Source organism: Pyrus communis, chromosome 4 (assembly GCF_041283825.1).
Source record: "Pyrus communis isolate YQ-2024b chromosome 4, ASM4128382v1, whole genome shotgun sequence".
Taxonomy (NCBI): domain Eukaryota; kingdom Viridiplantae; phylum Streptophyta; class Magnoliopsida; order Rosales; family Rosaceae; genus Pyrus; species Pyrus communis.
Genome location: NC_142568.1, coordinates 10667656 through 10678713, shown reverse-complemented (window position 1 = coordinate 10678713; position 11058 = coordinate 10667656).

Here is an 11058-nt window from a genome sequence, read left to right as displayed (position 1 = left end):
AAGTATGCAAAAGGATGCCTTTTGGAGCCTTTTGGAGCAAATTAGAGATTGGAATGGATATCATATGCTTGGAGCCAAGAGGATGGACGAAATTGAAGACTTGAAGTAGGAAAGTTAAATCCTAAAAGACCTCATGTTTGAGCATCATTGAAGACTCCTACGCATTTTAGAACACAAAAACAACATTCCTTGCAACCTTAGGACAATGCCGTGTGTTTCCTTGTGTCTCCCTTCCTTGCCATGCAAGGAAGGGCTTTGTTTCCTGTTTTAAACCATTTAAACACATTCATTCATCTCCCTATATAACCATACACTTATCACTTATCATAACCATTCACTTATCACTTATCAAACCATTCACTTATCACTTATCATAACCATTCACTTATCACTTATCATAACCATAACCATACCTTCCCCCTTTAATCCACATGCACTCCCATCCATTTCATCATTGCAACCATTGCAGAAAAACACCATCAAACCCGTGCATAATTAAAAGACACCATTCAACACACACATGCACCCAAAACACATCCATGCCGTGGCCTACCTTCCATTTCCAACTTTCACATGCCTTCACATTCATTTCCAACAACAATCACTTCAAAAGCCATGCATTCACATGCATTTCTAGCAAGAAAACATCCTTGCCGTGGCCTTCACATGCAATTCCAGCTCATACAACAATTCCATGCCGTGCATCCCTTTGCTTTCCAGCTTTCACATGCAATTCCAGCACCATTCTCCCTCGTGCCGTGCATTTCATGCCCTTTCCAGCTCTCACTTTTCATCATTGCAGCCACCTACATGCATTATTCATTAACCTTTCATCATGTAGCCAGAAAATCAGCAAGAAAACACCCTTGCCGTGGCCTTCACACACCATTCCAGCACATACACACACCTTGCCACATGCAATTCCAGCTTTCACATGCTTTCCTAGCTGTTTTTCCATCATTAACTAGACACATGCATCCTAAACAAACAGCCATATACACCTCCATTCCTCCTATAAAAACCCTTGCATTCCCATTCATTTGTCATTCACAATTCCATCTCTCCATTCTCATACCACAACACAAACACTTCCCCATTCCATGCCGTGAGTCTCCCTTATAATCCAACCACTCCCCACTCCATTCCACATACACCTAAAGCCCTAAACATCTCCTTAGACCTTGTGCTACAACAACGAGGAAGAGAAGAGTGCCTAAACGTTCATACAATTCAAGTTTGAGTTGTTGGAATGTTTAGGTGTTTCTTTGATTTCAATGTTTAAATTCAATTCTCTTTGTTTTGTACGTATGAGGAATGGAAGAGAAGAGTTCCTAAACGTTCATACAATTCAAGATTGAGTTGTTGGAATGTTTAGGTGTTTCTTTGATTTCAAAGTTATGAGGAACTAAACCCCACTTTAGCTAGGGGGTGATTCGAAACTATGTTTATGTTTGCAATATGAATTGATTAACTTTCGTTGGAATTTCATAAGTTGTTGATTCAATTTGTTTAACCGTTTGATTGATAACTTATTTATGTATGTTTATTAAGAATGCGCGCTTAATTTTCATACATGAATATGACGCTAGAATATAAGTGAGTTTCACCTAATCGTTATGAACTTATATTCACAAGTAGTGGAGGTTGCTTATAAACAATCGCGTTAAATGAATTCTTGGCACTAGTTTCATGCTCATCATAGTAACGAATGCCTCGTCAACACTTATAGTTTTCATAATGCTTAATGATCTTTGATTGTATCTTTATTGTGTTTTTCACGTAAAGGACTTTTGGAGAATGTGGTGAATTGCGTTGCGCTAACCCATCCAATTCATTAACTTAAGGAGAACTTGACGGTTAATTTAAGCGGACCTAATTAACCCGGGGTGTTGAGTTTCATAACTTTTCGAAAGACCAACTGAAAATCAATCTTGTATGCAAGTGTAACATGTGTGGAGAAGAACCCCTTGGCTATTCCATCATCCATATTTTCATCACATTCGTATTTACATTTTGCCCTTAATTATATTATGTCCATTTAATTTAATATCGTCCAAACACATTTCCCCCATATTTCGTTGAGTCTTACTCATTCCTATTTGTTTTATTTTTGTGTCTTTAAGCATTTGGAGTCATAAACACTTTCAAAGCAAGTTCTAGTTTCTGTTTGAGTCAATCTGATTGTTTTAGGCAGTTTAAGGATTTCAAAGCTATTCTGAGTCATAGTAGTCTTGTTAAGAGTCTTTACATTTAGTTTTTGTGTTTTCAAGTCAATTCAAAGTAGATTAGCACTCCTAGTTAATCCCCGGTTAGAACGATCCCTACTTACATCATTACTACAATTGTCACAAATAGGGTTTAATTTGTGTGCGTATATATAAGTAGGGATCGTTCTGGACCGGGGATTAGGAGGGATTGTTAATGATAGGAGCATATTCATGCGACTTAAATGGCTTGTTCTCGTGCATTTACGTTATGTTTCTTTAGTTATTTTAGTACTTTAAGCTATTTTCGTGTGTTTGTAGGTCCAAAGGGCTAAAGGAGCAAAAAGATGCATTTTGGAGACTTTTGGAGCACTTTTGGGCTAAGGATGGATAGCTTATGCTTGGAGCCAAAGTGTTGGACGAAATTGAAGACCTAATTGAAGACCAAAGTGTTGGAACCTTGTTCCCTTTAGTTTTAGGACATTTAAACCTTTCCTAATCTCATTCATCCACCACACATTCCAGCCCATTCCTACACATGTGCCATACATCTCCACAATCCCATTCATCAACCCATGCATTTACATGCTTTCACATGCATTTTCACATGCATTCCCTTGCACACTCCAACCATTGTCGTCCACATTCACATCAACACATGCACCACAGAAAACTCCTTTTGTGCCGTGCCTAATTCCATGCATTCCATCCTTTAATTCACCCACATGCACTCATAATCATTCACACCTTGCATTCACATGCATTTCCAACCTAATCACTCACCCACACAATCTGCAATCATTCAAACAAACACCATCATTGCCGTGCATTCCATTACCTTTCTCCACTTCATCTTTGCAGAAATCCACATGCATCTCAATTAAATAAACCCCATGCTTGCACATTTCCCTTTTGCCATGCACCCATTATTCCAGAAAACCATTCATCCCATCATTCCATGTGATTCCAGCTCCTCTTTGTCTATGCCGTGCACTTTGATACCCTTTCCAGGTTGTCATTTCAGCCTTTGCAGCCAATACACATGCATGATTCAACCAAAATAGCCAAATGCATGCATACTTCCCTAGTGCCGTGCGTCCACTACCTCAGAAACCCATCAATTCCAGCTCATTTATGCACTTCCATCTCACATGTGCAGATCCAAGATCCAATCTGAATGTTGGCAGCCACATTCCTTCCTATAAAACTAGGCACACTTCACACATCAAGATACACAATTCATTTCACAACAGAAATTGGTCCCTTGGGGCCATGCCCTTCACAAAGTCCATCCATTCCATTCATACACTTCATCCATTGCAGAAATGTAGACCATAAACCCCCCTTTGTGCCGTGACTCTCCCTTACAATCCAAACATCATCCTTCCATTTCCATAATTCTCCAATCCATTCAACACACCAACAACATCCCTTAGACCTTGTGCTACGACGAAGAGGAAGATAAGAGGGCCTAAACGTTCATACAATTCAAGTTTGAGTTGTTGGAATGTTTAGGTGTTTCTTTGATTCTACATTAGTTTTGCTTCAAGGGTTCTTTCTTCTTATTAATTCTATGTTCATTCATGTTTTTATGTTAAATCCTTTGCAAACATGAATTGTAACTAATCCTCCTCTATGGATTCGATGTAGCCTTCCAAAGTTTGCCATGTAGTTAATTCGGAATTCTCATTTAATCTATCTATTTCTTGCTTCATTCTCCGATTTAATTGTGACTTAGTGTGTTGATTTTAATGCTTGATCATCATTTGAATTAACCACAGGTTGTTTAGCCAAGATTAAAGCACACATCATGCATAATCTTGGTAGATATGTGAATGAATGAAGGGAATGTTGTGCAAACATCCTGCCGAGTGTTCCCTTTCTTGTGCACTACATAGTCTTGATTAGGAACCAAAGTTGCACATCACAATTAGGCTCATAATTAGAGACATTTGATCAAATCCACACATCATATGGCTGATCATATCTAAGTGAAACAAACCCAAGAAATAAGTAGAGGGATGAGTATAATCTGACTTGGCTTAGCAATGGTGAAATCGAATCTCTAGCTTCATCTTCATTAGTACTATCTTATTTTATTAGTTGTTGATTCATTCATCTTGTGTTTACTTCATTTCCTTATGCTTTAATTTACAATCTGTTTGTTTCCAAGTATCTGTTTTTATTTCAAGTTTCATTCAAAACCAATCCCCCATTTCTTTTAAAGTGTTAGATTAGTTAGAAATACATTTAGTTTGTGTTTGTAAGTGTTTTGATTCATTTTGTTTCTCAAATTCGTCCAAAGTACTCAAGGTGCTCAAAACTGCCCAGAAAGTGATTTTAAGGCAGTTTTGAGTGTTTTGGTGCTGTTTTGAGTCTTTTGGTTTGTTTTAGTGTTTTAAAGTTTAGTTTTGCATTCTTTGAGTCTAGTATAGTGTTTCATATTGTTATTTTACGTTTTTGAGTCAAATTCAAGTGGTTAACAATCCCTCCTAATCCCCGGTCTAGAACGATCCCTACTTATACATATACTACAATTTGACGAAAAGAGGGTTTAATTTGTGTGCGTATAAATCTCGCATCAGTTAATCACTTGGAAACTGACTCAAAAACGTAAACTAAAGTTTAAAATACTAAACTAGACTCAAAGAATGCGAAACTAAATGCTTGAAACACTAAAACAAACCAAAGGACACAAACATCACCCAAAACACTCAAAACTGCCTTAAAAACACTTTCTGGGCAGTTTTGAGCACCTTGAGTACTTTGGACGAATTTATGTAACAAATTGAATCACAACACTTATAAACACAAACTAAATTGATTTCTAACTAATCTAACACTTTAAAAGAAATGGGGGAAAGGTTTTGACGAATTTAAAATTAAAACAGAAACTTAGAATTAAAATAGATTCTAAAAACGAAATGGATGAAATAAAATGATGAGAAACTAGTTAGAGGGTTCCTTATCCACATGAACATAAGCATATAACTTGACTTCCAGTTATGACTTCAACGATCGATGAATGACAATGCTTCAAGTTAATTAGGTTCGCTTAAACTAACTTTCAGATTTCCCTAGATTCATTGGATTGAATGGGATACGCATTACAACCAAATTATTCCTAATCAAAGTCCCTAACCATGGAATACGCATGATAGAGACATTCAACAAGGATCATTAAGTTCAATGGAAACATAAACATCGACTAGGCATTCATAACTATGGAATACGCATGTTAATCCAGCCTAGGGTTTACTAAACACAATCGTGACTAGCGATTTTTACTACTCATGAATATAAGTTCATAACGATTAGGTGAAATTCCCTTATATCCTAGCATCAAGTTTAGGCATGCAAATTAAGTGTCGACCCTTAACCCACATACATAAACAAGTTCTTAATCAAAACAGAAAAGTAACCCACATCTAAAGTTCATGAATTCATAACTGGAGTAAATCAAATCATAACCAACATATGTAAATGGCTTCAAATTCGCCTCTAACTAAAAAAGAAATTAGTTCCACATGTTTAACATAATTGAACAACAAGTTAAATTAAACATGAAAACATAAACAAGTCAATAAACTAGACAGAAAGTAAATATGAAATTGAAATAGAATGAATGGAATTGAAATGGATGAATGCTAGCTAAGGGGTTCATCTCACACATGTTACACTTGCATAATAAAATGATTTCCAATTGCATTTCAATAAACCATGAAACTCAACACCCCGGGTTAATTAGGTCCGCTTAAATTAACCGTCAAGTTCTCCTTAAGTTAATGAATTGGATGGGTTAGCGCAACGCAATCCACAACATTCTCCAATAGTCATTTACGTGAACAACACAATAAAGATACAATCAAAGATCATTAAGCATCATGAAAATTATAAGTATTGACGAGGCATTCGTTACTATGGAATACGCATGAAACTTATGCCAAGAATTCGTTTAACGCGATTGTTTATAAGCAACCTCCACTACTTGTGAATATAAGTTCATAACGATTAGGTGAAATTCCCTTATATTCTAGCGTCATATTCATGCATGAAAATTAAGCGCGCATTCTCAATAAACATACATAAATAAGTTATCAATCAAACGGTTAAACAAATTGAATCCACAACTTATGAAACGCAATTAGAAGTAATCAAATCAAAATGCAAGCATAAACATATATTCAAATCACCCCCTAGCTAAAGGGGAGTTAGTTCCTCATGGTACAAAACAAAGAGAATCAAAGAAACACCTAAACATTCCAACAACTCAAACTTGAATTGTATGAACGTTTAGGCCCTCTTCTCTTCCATTCCTCATTCGTACAAAACAAAGAGTATTGAAATTAAACATTGAAATCAAAGAAACACCTAAACATTCCAACAACTCAAACTTGAATTGTATGAACGTTTAGGCACTCTTCTCTTCCTCTTCGTTGTAGCACAAGGTCTAAGGATAGTTTGATGGTGTGAATGGTTTGGGGAGTGGTGGAAATGGAAGAGGAGTGGTGGAAATGGAAGGGGGATGGTGTTTGGATTGTAAGGGAGTGGTGCCTCAAGGCCACGGCACCAAGGGCAGTTTGTGATGTCTACATTCTGAAATGGAAGAGAGAATTGAGGTGTTTGTGACTGAAATGTGTATGAATGAGTATGAATGCAATGGATGCTTATTTATAGGTGAAATGGGGGGAACATGACAGCTAGGAGGGAATGTGGCTGCATGTTTGAATGATTAAAGGATGCATGTGGGTTGGAATTGCATGTGCAATGAATATGTGGCTGCATGTGCAAGGGGACAATCTGAAAATGAAAAGAGAAATGCATGTGGCTGCAATAGCATGTGGAATGGCTGAATTGAATGATTATTGCACGGCACAAATGGGATGTGTTGGTGTGTGAATGGAAATGTGCTGAAAATGCATGTGAAAGCATGTGAATTAAAGCTAAATGTGGCTGCAATGATGAAATGGATGGGAGTGCATGTGGCTTAAAGGGGAATGCATGTGGCTGAAATGAATTAAAGAGTGGGAAGTGCATGTGTATGGCAAAGGATGTATTTTCTGAATGAATGAATGTGCATGTGAATTAAAGCTAAAGTGGAATGACAATGGCATGTGGAATGGCTGAATTGAATGATTAAAGTGCACGGCACAAAGGGTTTATGAATGCATGTGGCTGATTTAATTGAATAGGTATGCATGTGAAATGTTTGTGGTGAGTGAATGTGCATGTGAATTAAAGCTAAAGTGATGATGATAAGTGATAAGTGATAAGTGATATGATATGTGGTTATGATATGATAAGTGGTTATGATAAGTGATAAGTGGTTATGATAAGTAATGGGAGCATGTGGGTTAATTAATGAAGGAAATGCATGTGCAATTACAATGTGTTAGAATGGATGTGTGTTATGCATGGCATGATTGGGATTAGTGATGCGAGTATTTTTGCGCACACAAAGTAAACCCTATTTGTGACAATTGTAGTAATGATGTAAGTAGGGATCGTTCTAACCGGGGATTAACTAGGGGTGCTAATCTAATTTGAATTGACTTGAAAACACAAAAACTAAATGTAAATACTCTTAACAAGACTACTATGACTCAAAATGGCTTTGAAAAACTCAAACTGCCTAAAACAATCAAACTGACTCAAATAGAAACTAGAACTTGATTTAGACGAATTTGAAACTGTTTATGACTCCAAAAGCTTAAAGATATAAAAAATAAAACAAATACGAATGATTAAGACTCAACGAAATATGGGGGAAATGTGTTTGGACGATATTAAATTAAATGGACAGAATATAATTAAAGGCAAAATGTAAATATGAATGTGATGAAAATATGGATGATGGAATAGCCAAGGGGTTCTTCTCCACACATGTTACACTTGCATACAATATTGATTCTCAGTTGGTCTTTCGATAAGTTGTGAAACTCAATGCTCCAAGTTAATTAGGTCCGCTTAAATTAACTTTCAGATTTCCCTAAATTCGTTGGATTGAATGGAATACGCATTACAACCAAATTATTCTTAATCAAAGTCCCTAACTATGGAATACGCATGATAGAGACATTCAACAAAGATCATTAAGTTCAATGAAAATTATAAGTGTTGACGAGGCATTCGTTACTATGGAATACGCATGAAACTTATGCCAAGAATTCGTTTAACGCGATTGTTTATAAGCAACCTCCACTACTTGTGAATATAAGTTCATAACGATTAGGTGAAACTCACTTATATTCTAGCGTCATATTCATGCATGAAAATTAAGCTTGCAATCTCAATGAACATACATAAATAAGTTATCAATCAAACAGTTAAACGAATTGAATCCACAACTTATGAAATTCCAACCAAAAGTAATCAATTCATATTGCAAATATAAACATAGTTTCGAATCACCCCCTAGCTAAAGGGGGGTTAGTTCCTCATAACTTTGAAATCAAAGAAACACCTAAACATTCCAACAACTCAAACTTGAATTGTATGAACGTTTAGGCACTCTTATCTTCCATTCGTCATACGTACAAAACAAAGAGAATTAAATTATAACTTTGAAATCAAAGAAACACCCAAACATTCCAACAACTCAAACTTGAATTGTATGAACGTTTAGGCACTCTTCTCTTCTTCGTTGTTGTAGCACAAGGTCTAAGGTGAGTTTTTGGGGGATGAGGAGTGGTTGGAGTGGTTGGAATGAAGAGAAAATATGCAGAAAATGAAGGGATATGCACGGCAAGAATGGAGGTATTTGTGGTGTGTTGTGTATGAAAATGAGATGTGTCTTTAATGAATGAATGCAAGGGTATTTATAGGAGTAGTGGAGGGAACATATGGCTATGTCATTTGTAGGTGAAGTAGGTGGATGTTGTAGGTGAAGTAGGTGAAGTAGGTGGATGTTGTAGGTGAAGTAGGTGGATGTTGTAGGTGAAGTACATGTGTTTAAATGGTTGAAATGTGTAGATGATTATGAGTGATAAGTGATAAGTGTATGATATGTTAAGTGATAAGTGAATGTATGATATGATAAGTGGTGAATGATATGTGGTGAATGATAAGTGGTAGTGATGCGAGATTTATACGCACACAAATTAAACCCTCTTTTCGTCAAATTATAGTATATGTATAAGTAGGGATCGTTCTGGACCGGGGATTAGGAGGGATTGTTAATCACTTGGATTTGACTCAAAAATGTAAAAACACAATATAAAACACTAAACTAGACTCAAAGAATGTAAAACTAAACTTTAAAACACTAAGACAAACCAAAGACTCAAAATGCTTTTAAAAACACAAACTAAAATGATTTCTAACTAAATTGACATTAAAGTAAAGGGGGATTTAAGTTTATACGAAAATTGAAATAACGAAACAAGTTAAATAAACTAGACAGAATGTAAATATGAAATTGATGAAATGGAATGAATGGATGATAGAATAGCTAAGGGGGTCATCTCCACATATGTTACACTTGCATAATAAAAAGATTTCCAGTTGATCTTTCGATAAATTATGAAACTCATCACCCCGGGTTAATTAGGTCCGCTTAAATTAACCGTCAAGTTTTCCTTAAGTTAATGAATTGGATGGGTTAGCGCAACGCAATTCACAACATTCTCCAAAAGTCCTTTATGTGAACAGCACAATAAAGATACAATCAAAGATCATTAAGCATTATGAAAACTATAAGTGTTGACGAGGCATTCGTTACTATGATGAGCATGAAACTCGTGCCAAGAATTCATTTAACGCGATTGTTTATAAGCAACCTCCACTACTTGTGAATATAAGTTCATAACGATTAGGTGAAAATCACTTATATTCTAGCGTCATATTCATGCATGAAAATTAAGCGCGCATTCTTAATAAACATACATAAATAAGTTATCAATCAAACGGTTAAACAAATTGAATCAACAACTTATGAAATGCAATTAGAAGTAATCAAATCAAAAATGCAAGCATAAACATATATTTCGAATCACCCCCTAGCTAAGGGGGGGTTTAGTTCCTCATACAAAACAAAGAGAATTAAAATTAAACATTGAAATCAAAGAAACACCTAAACATTCCAACAACTCAAACTTGAATTGTATGAACGTTTAGGCCCTCTTCTCTTCCTCTTTATTGTAGCATAAGGTCTAAGGATAGTTGGTTTGGGGGAATGGAAGTGTGGAATGGAGTGAGGAGTGATGGAAATGGAAAGATGGTTTTTTGGATTCTAAGGGAGACTCACGGCTAAGAGAGAAAGGGATGTGTTTGTGGTGTGTTGTGTATGAAATGAGATGTGTCTTTAATGAATGAATGCAAGGGTATTTATAGGAGTAGTGGAGGGAACATATGGCTATGTCATTTGTAGGTGAAGTAGGTGGATGTTGTAGGTGAAGTAGGTGGATGTTGTAGGTGAAGTAGGTGGATGTTGTAGGTGAAGTACATGTGTTTAAATGGTTGAAATGTGTAGATGATTATGAGTGATAAGTGATAAGTGTATGATATGTTAAGTGATAAGGGAATGTATGATATGATAAGTGGTGAATGATATGTGGTGAATGATAAGTGGTAGTGTTTAAGTATTTAAAATAGGGAACAAAGCCCTTCCTTGCATGGCAAGGAAGGGAGACACAAGGAAACACACGACAATGTCCTAAGGTTGCTAGGAATGTTGTTTTTGTGTTCTAAAATGCGTAGGAGTTTTCAATGATGCTCAAACATGAGGTCTTTTTAGGATTTAACTTTCCTACTTCAAGTCTTCAATTTCGTCCATCCTTTTGGCTCCAAGCATATGATATCCATTCCAATCTCTAATTTGCTCCAAAAGGCTCCAAAAGGCATCCTTTTGCATACT